The 20,510-nt window shown below is 35.0% G+C and overlaps 1 long non-coding RNA gene across 5 annotated transcripts in view; it reads left to right on the top strand.

Annotated features, from left to right (window-relative positions):
* LOC112642769 (uncharacterized) overlaps positions 1-16,408 on the top strand; it is an 86,694-nt gene extending 70,286 nt beyond the window's left edge. For all 5 annotated transcript variants that reach the window (XR_007403795.1, XR_007403796.1, XR_003125425.3 and 2 more), the window contains one exon: positions 16,138-16,408. This is a non-coding gene — a long non-coding RNA (uncharacterized LOC112642769). The remainder of the gene's footprint in view (positions 1-16,137) is intronic.
* The last annotated feature ends 4,102 nt before the right edge of the window (positions 16,409-20,510 follow it).

Here is a 20,510-nt window from a genome sequence, read left to right as displayed (position 1 = left end):
GTTTGTGAAGCTGTGCAAGTGCAAGACACCTACGTGGGCCACCTCGGCTGACCCTGACCACTGTGACCATGCTTGAGCTGGTCCTTCCAGTCATGCACCTGTGTGCCATTGGCCTGACGTGTCATCAGCCTCCACTGAAGCACACAGGCACAGGGGTAGAGAGTGCAGTTATAGGTGAATACATTAATAGTGAGGACCCCCACAACTGCTTGCAAGCCAGGTCAGATCCTGCCTTCTCTCACTGGCCAGCACCACTGCACCAAACTGTAGATAGTCTCTCCACCTGTACATCTGCATGCCCCCAGTCCAACCCATCACAGTGTGCGTTCCAGAGACATAATATATAGCCATAGGAGATGGCCAAATCCTCTGCAGCGGTCAGGGAGTCCAAAGTTGACCCTGGCCCTACTACCTGTATTAGCCTCTATCACTGTGAATATGTCTAAAATTGACCCCTGATCCAATCAAAAAAGCAAAAGGAAAAAAGAATGAAAAAGAATTAAGGAAGCCTATAGGACTTATAGGATATACCATAAAAAAATATGAGGTATAAATCATTGGAGACCCAGAGGAGAAGAAAGGTTTGAGAAAGGGATAGAATGCTTATTTAGAGAAATAATGGCTTAGAACCTCCCAAACCTGCGAAGAGTTCACGAAGCTAATAAATCACCACAAAATTTCAATTCAAAATGACCCACTGCAGGAGGCTTGGGTAGCTCAGTGGTTGAGTATCTGCCTTTGGCTCAGGCATGATCCCGGAGTCCTAGGATCGAGTCCTGCATCAGGCTCCAAGCAGGGAGTCTGCTTCTCCCTCTGCCTATGTCTCTGCCTCTCTCTTTGTGTCTCTCATGAATAAATAAGTAAAATATTTTAAAAAAATGACCCACTGCAAGACATATAATAATAAACTATATAAAAACAAAGACAAAGAGATAATTTTAAAAGCAGCAAAAGAAAAAAAAAATACAACTCATTCAAGAGGACCCCATAATAAGGCTCCAGTGGATTTCTCAGTAGAGAACTTGCGCCCAGAAGAAAATGGGATGATGTATCCAAAGTGCCTAAAGAAACTGCCAACCAAGTATATACAGGAAAGCTTTCCTTCATAATTGAAGATGAAATAAAGACCTTCCCTAATAAACAAAAGCTGAGGGAATTCATCACCACTAAATGTGCCTTATAAGAAATATTGAAAGGAGTTCTTCAAGATAAAATAAAAAGATGCTAATTAGTACTATGAAAACATATGAAGATATACAGCACACTGGTAAAGAAAACATAGAATCAGATTCGAAATGGCCCAACACTGTAATATGGTGATGTGTTGACTACTTCAATCTAGTATAAAGGTTAAATAGATAAGTTTCAACAATTTGTTAATGGATACAAATTACAAAAAGATATAAGTGGTGACACCAGAAATATAAAAGGGGTGGAGTAAAGTGATAGAGTTTTGGTATGTGGTTATAGTTAAATTTGTATCAACCTAAAACAGATATACGTATATTTATATAATGTTTTGTGTAAGTCTCATGGGAACCATAAAGCAAAAATTTACAAAAGATACACAGAAGATGAAGAGAATCAAAACATAAAACTAAATAATAAAATTAATTTACAAAAGAAGGGAGCAAAAGAGGGGAAAAAAAGAAAACAGAACTACAAAACACCTAGAAAACAAGAGAGCTCTAATAAATCTTTACCTATTAATAATTATTCTAAATGTTAATGGATTGATCTCTAAATCAAAAGGTATAGAATGGCTGGATGACTAACAAAAAATAAGACCTATATGCTGCCTGTAAGAGATTCAATTAGCTTTAAGTTACATGCTTTAGTCCTAAAATGAAGGGATGACAAAAGCTATTTCATGCATGCAAGTGGAAACCAAAAGAGGTAGTTACACTTACATACAATAAATAGACTTGAAGTAAAAAAAAAAATAGTAATAAGAGTAAAAGGTGGTCATTTTATAATGATAAGGGGATCAGTTCATCAAGAAGATGTAACAGTCATATATTCATCAAAATTGGAGCACCTAAATATGTCAATCAAATACTAACAGGTATGAAGAGAGAAATAGACAACAATTTAATAACTTCAATACCGCACTTTCAAAAATGGATAGATCATCCAGACAGAAAATCAACAAAGAAATGTTGAACTCAAACCATAATTTAGACCAAATGGAGTTAATATACATATATAGAACATTCCATCCAACAGCAGCAGAATACACATTCTTCTCAAGTTCACATGGAACATTCTCCAGGACATATCAGATGACGAGTCACAAGATAAGTTTTAGCAAATTTAAGAAAACTAGAATCATACTAAGTATTTTTTTTCTGACCACAATGGTATGAAACTAGAAATCAATTACAAAAGGAAAGCTAGAAAATTTTTAGAATACTGGAGATTAACCAACATGCTCTTAAACAACCAATGAGCCAAAGAACAAATCAAAAGGAAATCAAGAAACATCTTGAAACAAATAAAAATGGAAGTGCAATCTATCAAAGCCTATGGAAGGCTGTGATAGCAGTCCTTAAAGGGAAGTTTACAGCAAGAAAGACCTGCATTTAAGGGACAAGAGAGATCTCAAATAAACAACTTCACTTTATAACTCAAGGAACTAGATAAAGAAAATAAAATAAGCCCAAAGTTAGTATAAGTAAGGAAATCACAAAGATCAGAGGTAGAGAAATTGAAATGAAATCGAGAGTCAGAAAAACAATTTAAGAAACAACAACAAAGAATGAAGCTAAGAGCTGTTTTTTTTTTTTTGAAGAAAAGAAATAATAGGCAAAATTGACAAATACTTAGCTAGACTATGAAAAAAGAGAGAAGAACAAAAAAATAAAATCAGAAGTGAAAGAAAAGACATTAAACTGATACCACAGAGGGCTGCCCAGGTGGCTCAGCCTGGTTTAGCACCACCTTCAGCCCAGGGCATGATCCCAGAGATCTGGGATCAAGTCCCACATCGGGCTCCCTGCATGGAGCCTGCTTCTCCCTCTGCCTGTGTCTCTGCCTCTCTCTCCCTCTCTCTCTCTCTTTCTCTCTCTCTCATGAATAAATAAATAAAATCTTTAAAAAAAAAGTTTTTAAACTGATACCACAGAAATAGAAAGGGGAACATCCACTTTTCTGCTATGCCAATAAACTGGATAACAGAAGAGTGGATAAATTCCTAGAATTATATAACCTACCAAGACTTAGTCTTACAGAAATAAAAAATCTGAACAGATCAATAATGAGTAAGGAGATTAAAGCAGTAATCAAAAACATCCCAAAACAGAAAAGCCCAGGACCAGAAGATTTCGCTAGTGAATGCTACCACACTTACAGAATTAATGCCAAACCTCAAACTTTTAAACAAAATGGAAGAGGAGTAGTTACTTTCAAACTTATTTTATGAGGTCAGAATGACCTTAATATCAAAACCAGGTAAGGTACTATAAGAAAAGAAAATTAGAGAACAATATCCCTGATAAATACAGGTGCAAAAATTCTCAACAAAAAATTGGCAAACCAAATTCAATAGTACATTATAAGAATAATTCACCATCATCAATTAGGATTTGTTCCTAGGATGCAAGAATGGTTCTATATGCACCAATCAATAAATGTGATACACTGCATTAATAGAATGAAAAATAAAAATCATTTGTTCATCTCAATAAAGTTTTAACAACTGAGAAAATATGATATCCTTTCATGATAAAAATACTCAACAACTTAAATATGTAAAGCACATACCTTAACACAATAAAGACACATATGATAAACCCAGAGCCAATGTCCTACTTAATGCCAAAAAATCAGGAACAAGACAACAGTACTCTAACCACTCCTACACAACGTTGTATTAAAAGTCCTAGTCAGAGAAAACAGGCAAGAAAAAAAAAAAGGCATCCAACTAGGAAAAAAAGGGAGTAAAATTGTATTTTATTTACAGGTGATATAATCTTACATATAGAAAATAACTTTAGGGACACCTGCGTGGCTCAGCAGTTCACCGTCTGCCTTCGACTCAGGACGTGATCCCAGTACAGGGATCGAGTCCCACATCAGGCTCCCTGTGAGGAGCTTGCATCTTCCTCTGCCTGGGTCTCTTGCCTCTGTTTCTGTGTCTCTTATGAATAAATAAATAAAATCTTTTTTTTTTTAAAGAAATCAACTTTTAAAAATTCCACCAAAAACTATTAGAACTAAACAACAAATTCACCAAGTGAACTAAAAAAAACAAACAGAAAAACAGAGTAGAATTGTGGTTCCCAGGAACTGGGGAATGGGAGAAATAGGGAGATATTGGTCAAGGGGTACCAACTTCCAGTTATAATATTAACAAGTTCTGGGGATCTAGTGTACAGCATGGTGATTATGACTAATAAAACTATTATATATTTGAAAGTTGCTATGAGAATATATCTTAATTATTATCACCAGATAAAAGAAATGGTAATTATGTGACAGGATGGAAGTAATGCTATGGTGGTAATCATTTTATAATATATAAATGAATCAAATCAACATGTTATACATCTTAAACTTATGACCATGTTGTATGTCAACTATATATCTCAACAAAGCTGAAGAAAAAAAAATACAGTCATTTAGTCAGTTAGGGATGCTAAGATATTTTAGCTTTTTTTCTGTTTTTATGGTAAATTTCTCTGAAGTAGTTTTAGAATGATATTAACAGTAAAATCTACTTTTATTAAAAAATTGATCTCTTCTGCTTGAACTTTAATTATTTGGCAAGTCACCATAAAAAAAAAACATAGCATATTTTACAATCTGGTAGTCTTATCATCAAAACCTGATAGAAATAATTGTTACTCAATTGCTACCTTATGGAGTTTGGATTATTTCAGTTCATCAGAATACAAAGGCTAGCTCATAAAACCTCATTAGCTTCCGAAAGCTAATGTCTCCATTTATTTGGAACTTTGATGTCAGGGTCTGTTCTCCACTCCATCCATCTAACCACTCATTCAGCATGTGCCAGGAATGGAAGGTGCTAAGTATATTGTGTTAAATAAAGCAGGATCCCTGCCTTTGAAGGATTTAGAGTTCAAATCAAGGTAGTTTCCCCCGAAGACTTCCCTAAGGAACTTTGAACCCTAGCAGACATATGGTTGTTCATAGTCAGTATGATTTCAAAATTTCTCACAGCTAGTTTTATTAAAACAAAAGTGCACTCTTTGAGACTAAATAGAATACTTGACTCTACAATGCTAAAATAGTAGTCCAAGAAGTTCTGCTACCTTCTGGAACTACATATTAAAACAACATTTTAAAAACATAAATCTGAGCAAATAAAAAGAAAGCAAACAGTGGAATGATCTGAAATTCCTTTAGCATAATTCCAGAACTGGAAGGACACTCAGTCCTTTACGTAGAATTAACGATGAAATTATGCAGTACAGGAGATAACTAGAATACCAATAGATTCAAAGATTCTAGCTTGGATCTAGGCTATTTATTTATTTATTTATTTATTTATTTATTTATTGGATCTAGGCTATTTTAAATTGACAAAAAGAAAATTCAAAATTTATCTAGTATAAAATTATTGAATAGTCTCAATAACCATCACTAATTAAAAGGCACATAACACGTTATATAGATTATGTGTGTGTCTATACACACACATACACACATATCTGTATCCTGATAAAATGTAGACTTTTAAGAGAGTATCATAGGCAACATAAGAAACAATATATATTAAATCTAGTGTGTATTTTCCACAAGTAAATCATGAGGAACTCTGTTCTACTGACAATCTGCTTTGCAATGTTTCTGGACTTTCTCAAAAGAACCCTTAGAAAATTCTACAATAGCAACATTATGCAGTGATGCAATTGTATGAATTTTTATTTGTTGTTTCCAACATACAAACTGACAAGTGACTTGCTGGAGAACATACCAAGCATAACTCTAAGTAGCTACCTTCAGAGGACATGAAGAACTATACCCTAGAAATGATTTCAATTATATGGCAACAACCAAAAAAAGCCCAGAAGTACAAACAGATAAGGCTTATAATAGGTTTTAAAATCCAATGAAGGACAGAATTTGTATCGATTGTAGCCACTATCCAGTCATTTTAAACACACATCCTCACAACCTCATCTACAAATGGTAACCTGCACATTTTTTTACTATTACATCATTCTGCAGTTATGTTTTATGTCTGGGTTCACTAAAAAAAAAAAAAAAAAAAATGATGCCTGAATTTACCTTTGAAGTTAGAAAATGTTCTGGACTCTATAGATTATTTGTTGAAATCCAGCAAAGGCCTGGAATATTTATTATTATTCCAGTATTATCAGACACTTAACCACCAACCCCCTCTTACTTTGCGGTCTCAAGTGCAATTTCTGGTATTTCACCTTGCACATCACTAGCTACTAACAACCTGGTTTCCTTTTTTTCTTCAAATTTCTCCTACACTTCAGCACTTGGTTTGCTTGCTATCCACAGGCTGATCACCACATGTTAACTGGTAGAGCAACTCCTCTCAGAAGAAGAATTAAATTCAGGAAGTTAGGACTGACAAGGGGATGGAGCAAAGCATTATTCTCCTCTGGCTAAGAAAATCTGTAGGCATGTTTTAAGCTGTGTGTGGAAAAGAATTGTTCTGTGCAATAAGTTTACATGGCATAAGAGAAAAAATAGGATTTCAAAGAAATTAAGTAAATGTTTCAGAAATTTACAAATATTTGGATCTTAATTTAACATTTTAACATACTACAGGCAAAACAGTTGAACTGCCTTGTTTTACACACATTTCAAATCATTTTTAAAAATTTCAAACTACCAGTTTCATATTAAGACTCTGAAAATAAAGCTACATTGATGAAATGCTTAACTAAGTTTGGACCAAGTTTGACGAAAGCTTTCCAAACATTTGTGAAACTTTTTACAATCTTCCTTACATGTGGGATCGGTAGTAAAACCTGATACCAGGGCAGCTTTTCAAGAGATTTCAAAAATAATAAGACCTGTCAGTGTTCCATTTGAATCATTAACTGTGTACATAGTCCCTTCCCATATTTACCAGTGGCTTCCTTGCACACTTGTGGCTACTCCTACTGCTATCACCTCCTACTGCTAAATGCATTCCCACCCCATTATACCCATCTGCCTATCGTAAAATACTTTGAGTTCCCTGGAAATACATTTAGAAGAATCAAAGTAGATTAAGAATATTTTTTTTGCCTATTGCTAGTATTCAATTTTTCATTCACACATGATCATTCTTTCCAGGTATTGGAATAGAAAGAATACTGAATTCAGAGCCAGAAAACCTATAGGCTATTAATAAGTAAATTAATTATAAATAATAAATGACTAAAATTTTTGTGACATGGAAAAAGTCAAACTAGAGTCTTAGGTTTTCAATAGTACATTTTGCACACAGGAAGAGATTGACAGGGGCTCAGGGATGAAATATAATTTTCATTTTGAGTAGCAACCTCAGTCAATGGTTGTGGATGTCCGGGGTGCTGGTCTGCAAACAAATGTATTGGGCCCAGGAACAGGGTCTCAAGACTTACTGCATATGAATGTCATGGGCATGGGCTTGTGAAAGTTGTGGCAATGCTGCCATCTCTGCTCAAGATAATACGTAAGGTTGCTTCCAGCTCGAACAGCCTATGATTCACTTATTCCTCTCTCCTAAATTATTTCTACCACCCGAGGAAGTATTTTTATTCTTATTTTTACAGCTGGAGAAATACTGTCAAAGTATATTTTGAAAGTTATAAAGTACCCCTTGTTCCCTTCTTAAATGGACTTTTAGTGATAATGTTTATACTCAAATAGAAGAGTGAGCTGATTATAAAAAAGTAAAATAAAATAACAGAGGAATAAAAGGCTTTGCCAGTACATGAGCTCAGATAATACTTCCAATTTCCATAATAAAAAAAAATCAATTTCTTCCACAACAATTTGGAAACATGGCCCTGCTAACCAAAATTACTTTCCTTTTGCTATAGCAGGTAGATTTGCCTAAATAGGAAATTGGGATAAAGTCCTAAAAATAACTCATTGTAAAAACTGCTGTATCTTTTATGAAAGTTTTTATTTTGACTAATGTATGGATATATATTAAAGGAAAATCATTTTGGCAGACTCCTAATAACATGGAGTCCTCAGAACCCACTTTGGAAAAGATTTATATAAGAAGCAAAATTTTATTCCATGAAAATAATACTAATCTTCACATGAATTCTGATACTAATGTAATAGTGATAGTTGCCCTCGTAAGAGCTCATATTTACCATTTACTTTGTGCTACTGTGCTAAAGGGTTTACATTTATGGATTAATTTTCACAAGTTTACATTTACAGATTTTCACAATAGCTTTAATGTGTTCTAATATCATCATAATTTAAGATGAAGAGCAAAAAAAAAATGTCTCAGATTGTTAAGCTTGTTGAGTTAATGATTGAAATACAGAAATCTGACCCTATGATACTTTAACTGGAAAGACACAGGAAAGGCACAGCAAAAGAAAGGCACAGTACTTACATCTTACATGATACTTATTAAACGGACATTGGAATAAAAAGACAAAATTGTAGAACTATGGATCTTGGTTTATTCATTCAAGAAATATGCTTTGAGTGCTTGCATTTGTTAAACGCTAAAACAATTGCTACCAATACAATCATGGGATAAGATACAAGATTCCTCATTACACAGAATCTAGAGTCTAGTCTACTTCTAAGTAAGATACTAAGCTGAGATGTAGATAAGGAACAGTATACTACCTGCAATATGGTAAAGTATGGTGAAGCAAACTAATATAGAATAAATTATATACCTACTTACTTAAGTCACACAAAAATTACAGTTTAGTGATCTTATATTCATAAAGAAAAGAACAGGCCAAACTCTCAAGAGCTTCACCTGCACAACTGGCTAACATTTTCTAATTGTGAGACATGTCAGGATCCTAGAAAGAAGCAACTGGGATCTCATTTAGCACAGCACAAATGAAAGGCAACCCAGAGATGTAGGTAGCAAATGGACAATCTAAACTGTTTAGTGACTTCAGTCAATGCCTGAACTAAGCAATGTTCCTCTTGTAAGGCTAAGATGGTCACTGAGTTGCTGGAATTCCTAACCTTTCACTCCATTAAATTCTGTTGGAAATAATAATAGTAAAAAGACCCCACTGCAGTACTTGATTTATTTGGCTCTCCAAAACCATCTTTAGGTAAGGTATTTCCTATATATAATAACTCGATCATGAACCACAATCACTTAGGATAAGAACATGGAGTTTCTGCTTCTGCAGCTTAAGTAATATTGAGTGGGAAACATTAAAGAGGCATTCCTATACCGAGAATTTTGCAAACTTAGTTGCAAAATTGGTATTTCTAACACTTTGCAAATAATTACTTTAGTAATGCCACTAAGATTGATGTAGAAATGTCCGTGTGATTTCTGAAACAATGTAAATTCTCATTTTCATTATTAAATACAGTCATCACCTTTATTCAAGGTTTCCCTGTCCACAGTTTCAGTTAGCCAAGGTCAACTGGTGTTGGAAGCAGATAATCCTCCTTCTGACATATCATCAGGAGGTCAATAGTAGCCTAACACTATGTCACAACGCCTATATCATCCCTCTCACTTCACCTCATCACAGTTTATGATCTCACATCATTGCAAGAAGGCTGAATAGAGTACAGTAAGATAGTTTGAGAAAGATATTATATTCACATAACTTTTATTGAAGTATGTGGTTTTGTTTTATCTTATTGTTATTGTTGTCAATCTTACTGTGCCTAATTTATAAATTAAACTTTATTGTAGGTATATATGTATAGAAAAAAAAATATGGTATATGCAGACATACCTTGGAGATAATCTGGGTTTGGTTCCAGATCACAATAAAGTATCACAATAAAGTGAGTCAAATGAATTTTTTGGTATCTCAGGGCTTATAAAAGTTATGTTTACACTATCCTACAGCCCATTAAGTGTGCAATAGCATGTCTAAAAAATAACTTACATACCTTAATTAAAAACTTAAAAATAGCTAAAAAATGCTATTGATTATCGGGTTTTTCACCCAGTCCTAGCCACTAATGAGAGATTGTCACAACAAATATAATAATAATATAAAAGATGGAGATATTGTGAAAATTACCAAAATGTGATACAGAGACACAAACTGAGCCAATGCTTTGGAAAAATAGAACAATAGGCTTGTTCAACTTGGGGTTGCCATAAACTTTAAATTTGTAAAAAAAAAAAAAAAAAAAAAGAAGAAGTGATGTCTGCAAAGCGTAATAAAGTGAAGTGCACTAAACTGAGGTATGTCATATAGGGTTCAGCACTATCTGCAGTTTCAGGCATCCAGGGGGTCTTGGAATGTACCCCCACAGATAAGGGGGGATATCGTACAGTTCTAGTGCGGGCCTTAAAAATGTGGTAATACAAACATGCTTCAGTGTCTTTCTCTTTGAAATAGAATTTGAGTTAGAAAAATATATATAGCAATTATTAGAAACAGATGATTTTTTTTTGATACATACAGATTGGACCATCACTTAGTTTTCTCTTTTAGCTCTTTCATAATCACTCATGATGTGTCATTCACTGGCACCAGTGTTACTCTGCCATTGTCAGTGACCCACAACTAACCTTTCCCAAAGAAGCTTAGAAACCTTTTTTTTTTTTTTTTTTCCCTTTGGGAAAATCAGAGGTCAGCTGAGAGTTTGCTTTGGTAGAAAGGGTTAAAATTCCACCAGCTAAATCTCCTGAGGGCTTACATAATTCAAAACAAAGGAAGTTAAACGTTCAGTTTACTGAAATATGTAGAAAAACAGAAAAAGCATTTGTGTAGAAAGAACCCCGTCCCCATGATTATAATCCACTTTCTTGTTGTTGACTGGTGTACTGAATGCCTCACTGTAGCCTTTAACTTGCCAAGGTAAGGAGCAGCCTTCCTAAGAACCCAGACTGTACAAATATAACTTGAAAGCTGGCTGAGACAGAGGGTGTAAATCTCTCCTTCAGCCCACCAAGATGACACCATACCTTCTGCCAAGTCTTAGAAACCCAAGCAGACCTAGGAGATGAGTAGAAATGTAAATTGAAGCTCCTTCATATGTAAGCTCTTCCCTTTATGGTTCTTATTGCCACAGATGGATGAAATTTTTACTATTGGGGAAGAACATTCTTTCTTAGAAACATTCATGTAACAAAGTTCAAGTCTCACTTCTCCTTCGTTTACTCTTCAGGGTCTCTATTTAATATCCACTGCCCTCTCTAAATGTGAATCTAGCAAATTTGTTCATTTGGGTAGGTTTGGTTCCAAGAACACCAGGGGGCTCTTTGGCCTTGTGTTTACCTTTAAGGTCAAAGCTATGGAAAGCCTGTCACACAGCTTCTTCCTGAACATGTTGCCTCATTTATTTCAAGGGTTCCATATTCCCTGGGAAGTTGTTCTTTCCAAAGTCAATTTTAAGGTTAAGCAAATATTAGTGCATCTAGCAGTATGTCCCATGTGCTTCCTTCTTTGATTTCTTTTACGTGCAAAATCCTAAGACAGTGTCATGAGTTCTTTAGAGAAAAGTAGCTCTGTACTTCTAATAAGCCAATTTTCCTTTTAGATCTATTTGTCCACATGGCAGGGTGAATGGATCTTGAAGATGCTTTCAGAAAACTGTAATTGATGGGAGCATAATCCTAGATTTGCTGTATCCCTAAAAAATATTAATAAAAGGACTAGATTCCTCATTTTCAGTTGACAGTGATAGATTAACTTATTTACAAAAAGGAGTTTTATTTATGAAAAGCTAGCTAATGCTTTATTTATGTATTGCTATAAGGTTCTTGCGTCTTGAAATTAAGGTATCTGAGAAAAGTGATAATCTGACAGCTTTGTCCATTTAATTATCTGGAATGACAATATCCTGAATAGTATTTAGTAACGTTAAACCATGAAGAATGCTGCTTACCACAGTGCATACTCCATTTCTTAAAGTCAACAGCTTTCATACTAGATTATCTATATCTATCATGTTTTATAGATATACAGGCAGATACAGATATATGTGCATAGAATATATAGATGCACAATGTATATATAATTATATCCACATGCATGTATCTATGTATTACTAAAGCACCTCTTATAAATTTATACTTTAAAAATATTTATACGAGGGGCTCTGCTCTACTTGCTAGATGGGATGCTGTCCAATTCATGAATCATTTAATGAAGCCAATTAGATCTTCCAAAAAAAATGTTTATACCTTTAAATGAATTTATGCTAAATATTATCTTAAATATAAACATATTTTGCATTATATATTTTACTCATGTAAGACTGTGTTTAAAGTCTTTGTTTTTAAATATTTAAAATCAGATGGCCTACGTTCAGGTCTTCATACTGCAATTTATCAACTTTCCCTTAGCATTCCTGAGTCTCATTTACTAGCGCCATATTTTGAAATGTTGTCACTATTATCTCTTTTAGATTAAAACTGAGCCTGCCCTACATGTTTGTTGAAGGCCCCAAATTCGATACTAACTTGGGAAAGAAATTATTGCATGCTCAAAATGAACTTAAATTTAATTAATCATATACAATCTCTAGCAAACATATTTAACTTTAAAATCATGCATATTTCTATTTTTTCATTATTCCTGAATCACTTTTTAATGACAGTAATTTGTAAAGCATTGATATATTTCTAAAGCAGCGTTTCATCCATGTTTTATAGCCAAAATGTTAGCTTAAGTATTTTCATACAAAGAAACAAATTCAGTTTTTTGTTTGTTTTTTTTTAAGATTTTATTTATTTATTCATGAAAGACACAGAAAGAAAGGCAGAAACATAAATAGAGGGAGAAGCAGGCTCCCTGTAGGGAGCCCAATGTGGGACTCAATCCCAGGACCCTGGGATTACAACCTGAGCCAAAGGCAGACACTCAACCACTGAGCCACCCAGGCGTCCCCAAAATTCAGATCTTAATATTTTAAATAAGTTGTACATGTTTTGAAGATCTTGAAGGAACATGAAACATAAGTGATAGAAAGAGCTTATCATTCCATTGATTATAACATATATAACATACAGTCCATTTTTTCTGAACCCTGTGGAAAAGATTGCTTCAGAGTCCTCATGAGCTTTTCACCTTAATAAGTTATGTTTCTTGGATAAAGCCTCTCTTCCAACTGTAGGTCTCAGTTTCCCCAAAAGTCCAGGGCAGAAGACATGCACAAGTAGTCTGGAAGGTATAATTGATTACATAATTCATTAATTAGTACAGAAGTCTGAGGTATAAAGTCAGGTGAGACTTTAGTTATGCTACATGAACTAATATGAATAAAACAACTCTGCTACTGGTAGCAATAAACCAGGAGTTAGCTTTCTTTGTATTTCTCTCCAATATTCCTCAGGCCAGTCCATGTTTTCACCATTTTCTCTTTCAACAAGTACTGCTGTATCATGCCTGAGCATAAAAATGAGCATCAAACTGATTAATTTGTTTACCTTTCCTCAAGTTTTCTCCCAAGTCAATGACTCAATTTAGTTCCACAATATGCAATCAATCATGTCTCTCTTTGGTTTTATTTCTTTCTGTTGCATAACAACATATTAAATGTTAAGATTCTTACATGAGTGTGGTATTGAGATTTTATGAGACCTTAAGTGAGGAAATTCAAATTTATGATTCCTTCAGTAAGCACAAACTGGCTCTATTTGGACAATTCATATGTACCAGAATGGTTTCTGTATAAAGAGGCTTCAGAGACTCACTTTTTTATACTTTGGAAAATACCAGAAAAAAACCTTTGTGCTGAAATGATAGACACAATTTTTGTTTGTTTTAATCATCATCATCACCATCAACAAAATATTATGAACTCTCTAAAACATTTGGAATGTGATCCATTTCAGATTCAAGGTCAAGGCCTATTATGATTTAAAAAGCTATTTATTGGTATTAGGTCATTTCATCTGGGGTGGTGATTAGTATGCTAACCCAGATCTGTCATTGCCTGAACAAATCTCAAAAACAGAGAGCATGAGGACCTTGCTTATGAAGAATCGTTAACTTGTGTTCCGGTTATGGATTTATAGCCTCACAAAGTGTCTGCCCCTTAACAATTTTTGATGAGATATACAGAATAAATGATTTCTCAGACTCCTTCCTTCCTCCTCAAATCAGCTGATTGGTTTGGGGGTTTATATCCTGTATGAGAGTCTATTTCAACACTTCCTATGTTCAATACTGCTGCTTGCACACGATGCTGACTTGCCGTGCTATATGCCATGCTTTCCAGACTAGCAGCAGTGACTGGCTAGCGTTCTGATTAGGATCACCTCAGTGTCTCTGTCACTATGACAATGACCTGATCACTCAGAGTAAGCACGTGGAGAGGACACCGTCATGAATGTGTGAAGCCTTTTCCAAGCCATCTCAGTGTATCCTGCCTGCTTTCTTTTCTTAGACTCACACTCCCATCTCTGTTAAACATTCTGTCCTATCAAAACACATTTTCATGAAAAGATCTGGTTATCTCATCACACTGTGATTTATAAACCGTGGTGTGTTGTCATTCCCAGGTGCATGTGAATTTTAACCTCAGACGAGGAGCTTTAAATCAAAGGAATGACTCTGTAATTAACTTTAATAATTTATGGTCTCTGTGAGCAGGTGAGATGAATGTAAGAAGTTCAGGGGTTTCTTTTTATCCCTGAAATCATATTTTAATAAATGCTACTCTACCTCGGTGCTAATTACCATTTAGCTATCAAATCATTCACGTATTTTCTATATCTGTTATGAATGTATAGAAATCTTTGCCTAAGATTTCATAAGGGATGATCATGGGGATAAAGACTTTTATATAATAGTCAAGTCAGAATGAAAGGAAGAGTAAACTCTCAGATTTGAATATGTACATAATGCCTTGGAGTTTCAAAGTTCACATACTTTACCTCAAAAAAAAAATCCTAGATGTCTATGTCTTATCAATTACCCCAATAATAAATAGAAAGACATAAAACTAAAGGTGAATATCTTGCTATCCATTCCCAGGGAAGTCCCCTGCTGGATCTGTTTTCTGCTTGAATGACTAAGTAGAATAACTCTGAAGGGGATCTCTTTAAATTGGATGTTAGGAAAGTTACAAAGTCTAGGTAATAATTTGTTGGTCTTCCAATGAGTCAGTCTCTGGAATATCTGAATAAAGAGATCACGGGGGCTTCACCACAAAGTGAAGACTGTCATGACCCTGTTTATAAATCTTCTGAGACTAATGGTACTTCTAGAATTGGACATCCTAGAACTGTGAGGAGTAACAGTGTCATCTGTGGCAAAAGAAAAAGGAAAGAAAGAAAAAGCAAAAGAACAGAAATAAAACAAGGCCTCACATCTTACAAAAAGCCCTGGAGATCTGATACAAGCCCATTCTTGCCATTCCAAAGGTAGAAGTGGGATTTAATTTCCATAGAAGAAATTGAATTATCTAATTAGGAAAAGCCTAGTATTTTCAATATAGGGATGTCATCCAGGTCAGGGACTTTTGAATCAATAACACCTTATTCCCAAATATGCTTTGCTAAAATCTGTCATCACCATTTATTGGTTCTGCTGTGACCGTGAGTTAGTTATGTTACAGCCTAGAAACTTAGCTCTCTCTACTACAACTGGTGATAATTGTGATTTTACCCACCTTATAGGACAGTTGTGAAAATTAAGTGAGGTAATAATTGGAAACTTTCTGACACATTATAAATGTTCAACATTATTGTTGTTGTCATTTTATAATCCTTATCTCCAAAGCTAATAAATTGGCAAAACATCATTTATCAACTCTTTTAAAGGAAGAGATGAAGAGAAAGTAAACCATCTTTCCTGTTATCACACGGGTAAACATAATGGTATGTCATTAGTTCAAGTTTAAGCTAAGACTGCTCCAAATTTCTACAATGTTGAAACCATATTTGACTTTGGCATTAGGCAATGTCATTTAATATGTTCATATGGTCCTGCATGCCGTTAAGCCTGCACTGTGTATTATTTTATGATGTTTGAGTTGGACTCACACTTTCTGGGTGCCTGTATTTGTGTTTTTTTTTTTCAGATTCTGTGAAAAGCTGGAGGAAACTGTTTCCAATTTCATGACCGTTTATCACTAATCCAAAATGACTGCAGCATTACTTACAGACCTACAGACAGGAAGCTCTAAGAATTGGTTTTATCATATATTTGCCCAGAAGCTCTGCTAAACCAGTTTTATGCTTACATAGATGAGGGTAACAGTCTGGTGGGAAAATGGACAAAGTATTATACTGAGCTACAGAATGGGAAAAAAAATGTTAATTTATTTAATGCAATGGAAGATTACAAAAAACATGAGGTTGGTGTTTTCATTAATTGCTTGATTGAACACTTACTGTCTCTTTAAGTTTCTAATAGTCTCTTTATAATCATCCTCAGCTGCAGTATTCACTCATGATCAGATTTAATATAAAGAAAGCCAAACCATAGTTTTCACTTGGGATAGTTCTCTAATCAGACATAAAATTCATTTTCCCTGGAAAATCTTCAAACAAGCTTGAAAATATTGCAGCTGTAAAGTAATTAAGGTATTTGGAGTTTCTCAAGCAATTTATGTGACTATAATCACAAATGTCATCATGTTAATGCTCCAAAGCAACTTGTGGCATCCTGAAAGGTTCTTCCTTAAAAACAAATATGGGTGATCTATGATGGAAAACTTCTTATTTCAATATTTGCATTCGCTTGGTCATTCACAAAGATATCTGACATATAACTATGTAAATGATCTTTTACTGAAAGCAATTCATTTTTAAAATTTAGCTTAGTTGCTCCATGTTTAAACGTATTCTCCATTAATGGTATTTTATAAGCTACTTTATCTTTAAATTCTCAAGGTCTATGACAAGATATTTTTAATAGTTTAGCTTCCTAAATGTAAGAAAGGCTTTTGTACAGAGATATTCATAGTAGCATTATAGGAATTGGCTAATAAAAAGAATCAAATAAAAATTTAGTAAATATTTGAAAAGGCATTGCCATACTATGGACCTGATAAAATGTTTATACAAATTAATTAGACAGGAAAATGCTAATCCTGTAAGGACAATTGAAAACAAAGTACATCCTATACTATGATAAATTTTTGCATTAAAAAGTTAGAAGTGATGCACTCAAATGCTATTTTTGTGGTGAAACTAAAAAACTAGCAAATAACTCTTCTACTTAAAATGCTTCAATGACCTTCTATTTCTTCTAAAACAAACTCTCTATCACTAACTATTCTTGCCTCATTCTCTAACCTGATCACATTGACATTCTTTCCAAGATTCCTTCTTGCTTTAAGAATTCTATTCCAAAAAAAGAAGAAGAAGGAGAAGGAGAAGGAGAAGGAGAAGGAGAAGGAGAAGGAGAAGGAGAAGGAGAAGAAGGAGGAGGAGGAGGAGGAGGAGGAGGAGGAGGAGGAGGAGGGAGGAGGAGGGGGGAGGGGGAGGGAGAGGAGGAGGAGGAGGAGGAGGAGGAGGAGGAGGAGGAGGAGGAGGAGGAGGAGGAGGAGGAGGAGGAGGAGGAGGAGGAGAAGAAGAAGAAGAAGAAGAAGAAGAAGAAGAAGAAGAAGAAGAAGAAGAAGAAGAAGAAGAAGAAGAAGAAGAAGAAGAAGAAGAAGAAGAAGAAGAAGAAGAATTATTCTAGTCCAATGTTCCTTATAAATGGAATGCTTTTCCACTCTAGCTGACCCTGACTTCCTTGCGCAGTGAACTTGTAATAACTCTCAAATATTAATCTTTTATTCCTCTGGAAACCTTTCTAATTCAACTCAGAAGATAAGGTTTCCCTGGAATAAATAGTCTCATGTCCCCTTGAAATTCTCTTTCATATCCCTTTTGACAATTTTAACTAATATTTGGGTATTTAATGTCTCTCTCCAACAGAACATATATTCTATCAGATGAGGGACCAATTGCTACCATTTAGCACAGTATCTGATACAAAACTGGTACTCAATATTTCATCTGTTTGAATACAAGCTGTACTTCAGGTAATGATGCAGAAGCTTCAAACAGGAAAAACCTCCTGGAGAAAACAATGATAAACACGGAACAAAATAGAAATTTACGCGCACACATGTGCACACACACACACGGAGGCAAACAAGAAGCAGAAACTGGTGAATAGTGAACACATTGGCAGAAGAGAACAGCACTCACCAAGTTTCCCATGTTCATAGCTTTTCCCTTGAGGGCAGTTTCAGTCACCACTGTGAAGGCCAAACCTTTGCTAAAAGCCTCATCTCTTACTGGCTTGAAGAATCAGAGAAAAGACATCTGGGCTTCCACAGAAGCTGTAGGGTAACAGGGGAAGGTCCCAGGAGAGAGCAACAGAGGCTGAGCCCACATTTGTTTGTGGCTGGTCCCTGAACCCAGGGTGCCTGGGACAGACTTGAAACAACCCAGCTAAGGTAGAAGAAGGGAACATATATTTTAGCTGCTGCCCGCTGCAGAAGAGCACAATTTGGAATTTATGATTAGCCAAGGCTAGCTGCCTGCTCAAACAAAAAATCAACACTGTTTTGGCCTGGGATTTATATTCACTACGAAACTGTCTCTGAAGAAGCAGCATTTATGTTGATACATGGGGGTTTGTGGGAGTTAGGAGGAGAGTAAAATGTTTCTTTCAGAAAGAGGAAAAGTATGTGTGAATGTCCAATAACTGGGAAAACTGGGCATATTTTGAGACACAATAAAGACTAATGTAGCTGATGCATAATAGGAAGAGGGAGGAAGACAGTGACATGTGATAAGGTTCTAGTATTAAGCAGGGGTCTTATTTGTCATGTTACTTATTCTTATTCTCTTCTAAGCACTTCCAAAGATGTCAAGGGTTTTAAGTGGTATAACGGCATGATCAGATTTTATTTTTAAAAGGTCATTCTGGCTACAATATGGATAAAACTCTGCTACAAGGTAGAGGTAGATAAAGAAAAACCAGATTCTATAATTGGATGTGAGGTGGGAGTTGGTAAGGCGGAGTAGAATATAAAGATTGACACCCAGGTTTCTGGCCTGAACATTAGTAGTGCTAGTTATCAAGACATAGAAAACTGGAGGTAAAGAAAGCTCAGGGAAAAGATTAGCAATTGAATATTCAGTATGTTGATGATGTCACTTGAATATATTGGCCTGGAAGCAGTAGGGGATTATGGCTTAACACTAAAAATTTGGAAGCCATTGCTATAGCTTGGTATTTGAAGCCATGGAATTAGAAGAGAGTATAATTGGAAAGGGGAAAGTTGAGACATGAAGCGGACCCAAGAACAATCTCTGAATAATTTTGAATGGAAACAAAGAATTAAGAACTTCTAGGGAGGAAATAAGGGAGTTATAGAGTGTAGTTCCACAAAAGCTAGAGGAAGACGGGTTTTACAAAGGGGGAAGAGTATGTGGCTGAAACTCAACTTCCCACAGATGACAACTATAAATTATTAACAATACTGTTTTAAAAACTTGAAGGCACGGGAGACCAGCCAAATATAGGCATTCATTGGAAGATTCTATCCATTACAGGCGGGAACTGAACTAGTTGAAGGTGGGCAAGGAGGCAGTAAGATACTCTGATTACTTTCAGATATTCTAAATTTCCAATAACATATATATCTGTGTGTATTTATATACTCTTTTAAAAGATTGGCTTATCTCACCATGTTTAAAGCCAACTGAATCAATACCTAGGGCATTAAGAGCTGAAGATGTAGGAGAAACCGTGAATTAATGGACAATGGATAGTCCCAGAGTAAGAAGGATACTAGCCAATTGGATTTTATCATGCAAGGATTATAAAATACTTACCACTCAATTAAATTCCTATTTACATTAAATTCCCAACTTTAGATGCCAGTATGTCTACCTCGTATCCAAAAGGAGCCCATAAGATCAGATTAAAAAAAAAAAAAACACTAACAAGAACACAGGAGAGTTTGATGCAGTATACAATGCAAATGACAAAATTTCAGAGATTTTTCAATTCTTTCACAATAAACATGGAAGATCATCACAATGTGAAAAAGCACAGAACCAGAGACCAGCATCCCTATCCCTTAGGAATGTCACTTAGGCAAATGACTTAACTTCTCTAAGTCTCAATTTATTTCTAAAATTGTAATACTACTGCTTACCCACCTTCCAAGCTTTTTCGATCTGAAATAATCAATCTGAGTTCCTGATCAGAGTTTAATAAATATGTCAGTGATGATGAAGGTGATTGATAATGATAGCTCTGCGATAAAACTCAGTAAATAGAAAGACTATATTTCAAAATGCACGCATGCACACACACACACACACATGGACACACATATTCAGACACAGAAGACTGGGAGTAGCAATGAAGAGATAAATAGCACGAAAATAACCTGTTAAGGGCAATAATTTCCCTCTTTGGTCTGAAAAACATAAATAATGT

The sequence above is a fragment of the Canis lupus genome, chromosome 19, assembly GCF_003254725.2.
Source record: "Canis lupus dingo isolate Sandy chromosome 19, ASM325472v2, whole genome shotgun sequence".
Taxonomy (NCBI): domain Eukaryota; kingdom Metazoa; phylum Chordata; class Mammalia; order Carnivora; family Canidae; genus Canis; species Canis lupus.
This window is presented reverse-complemented; position numbering and strand designations above follow the sequence as displayed.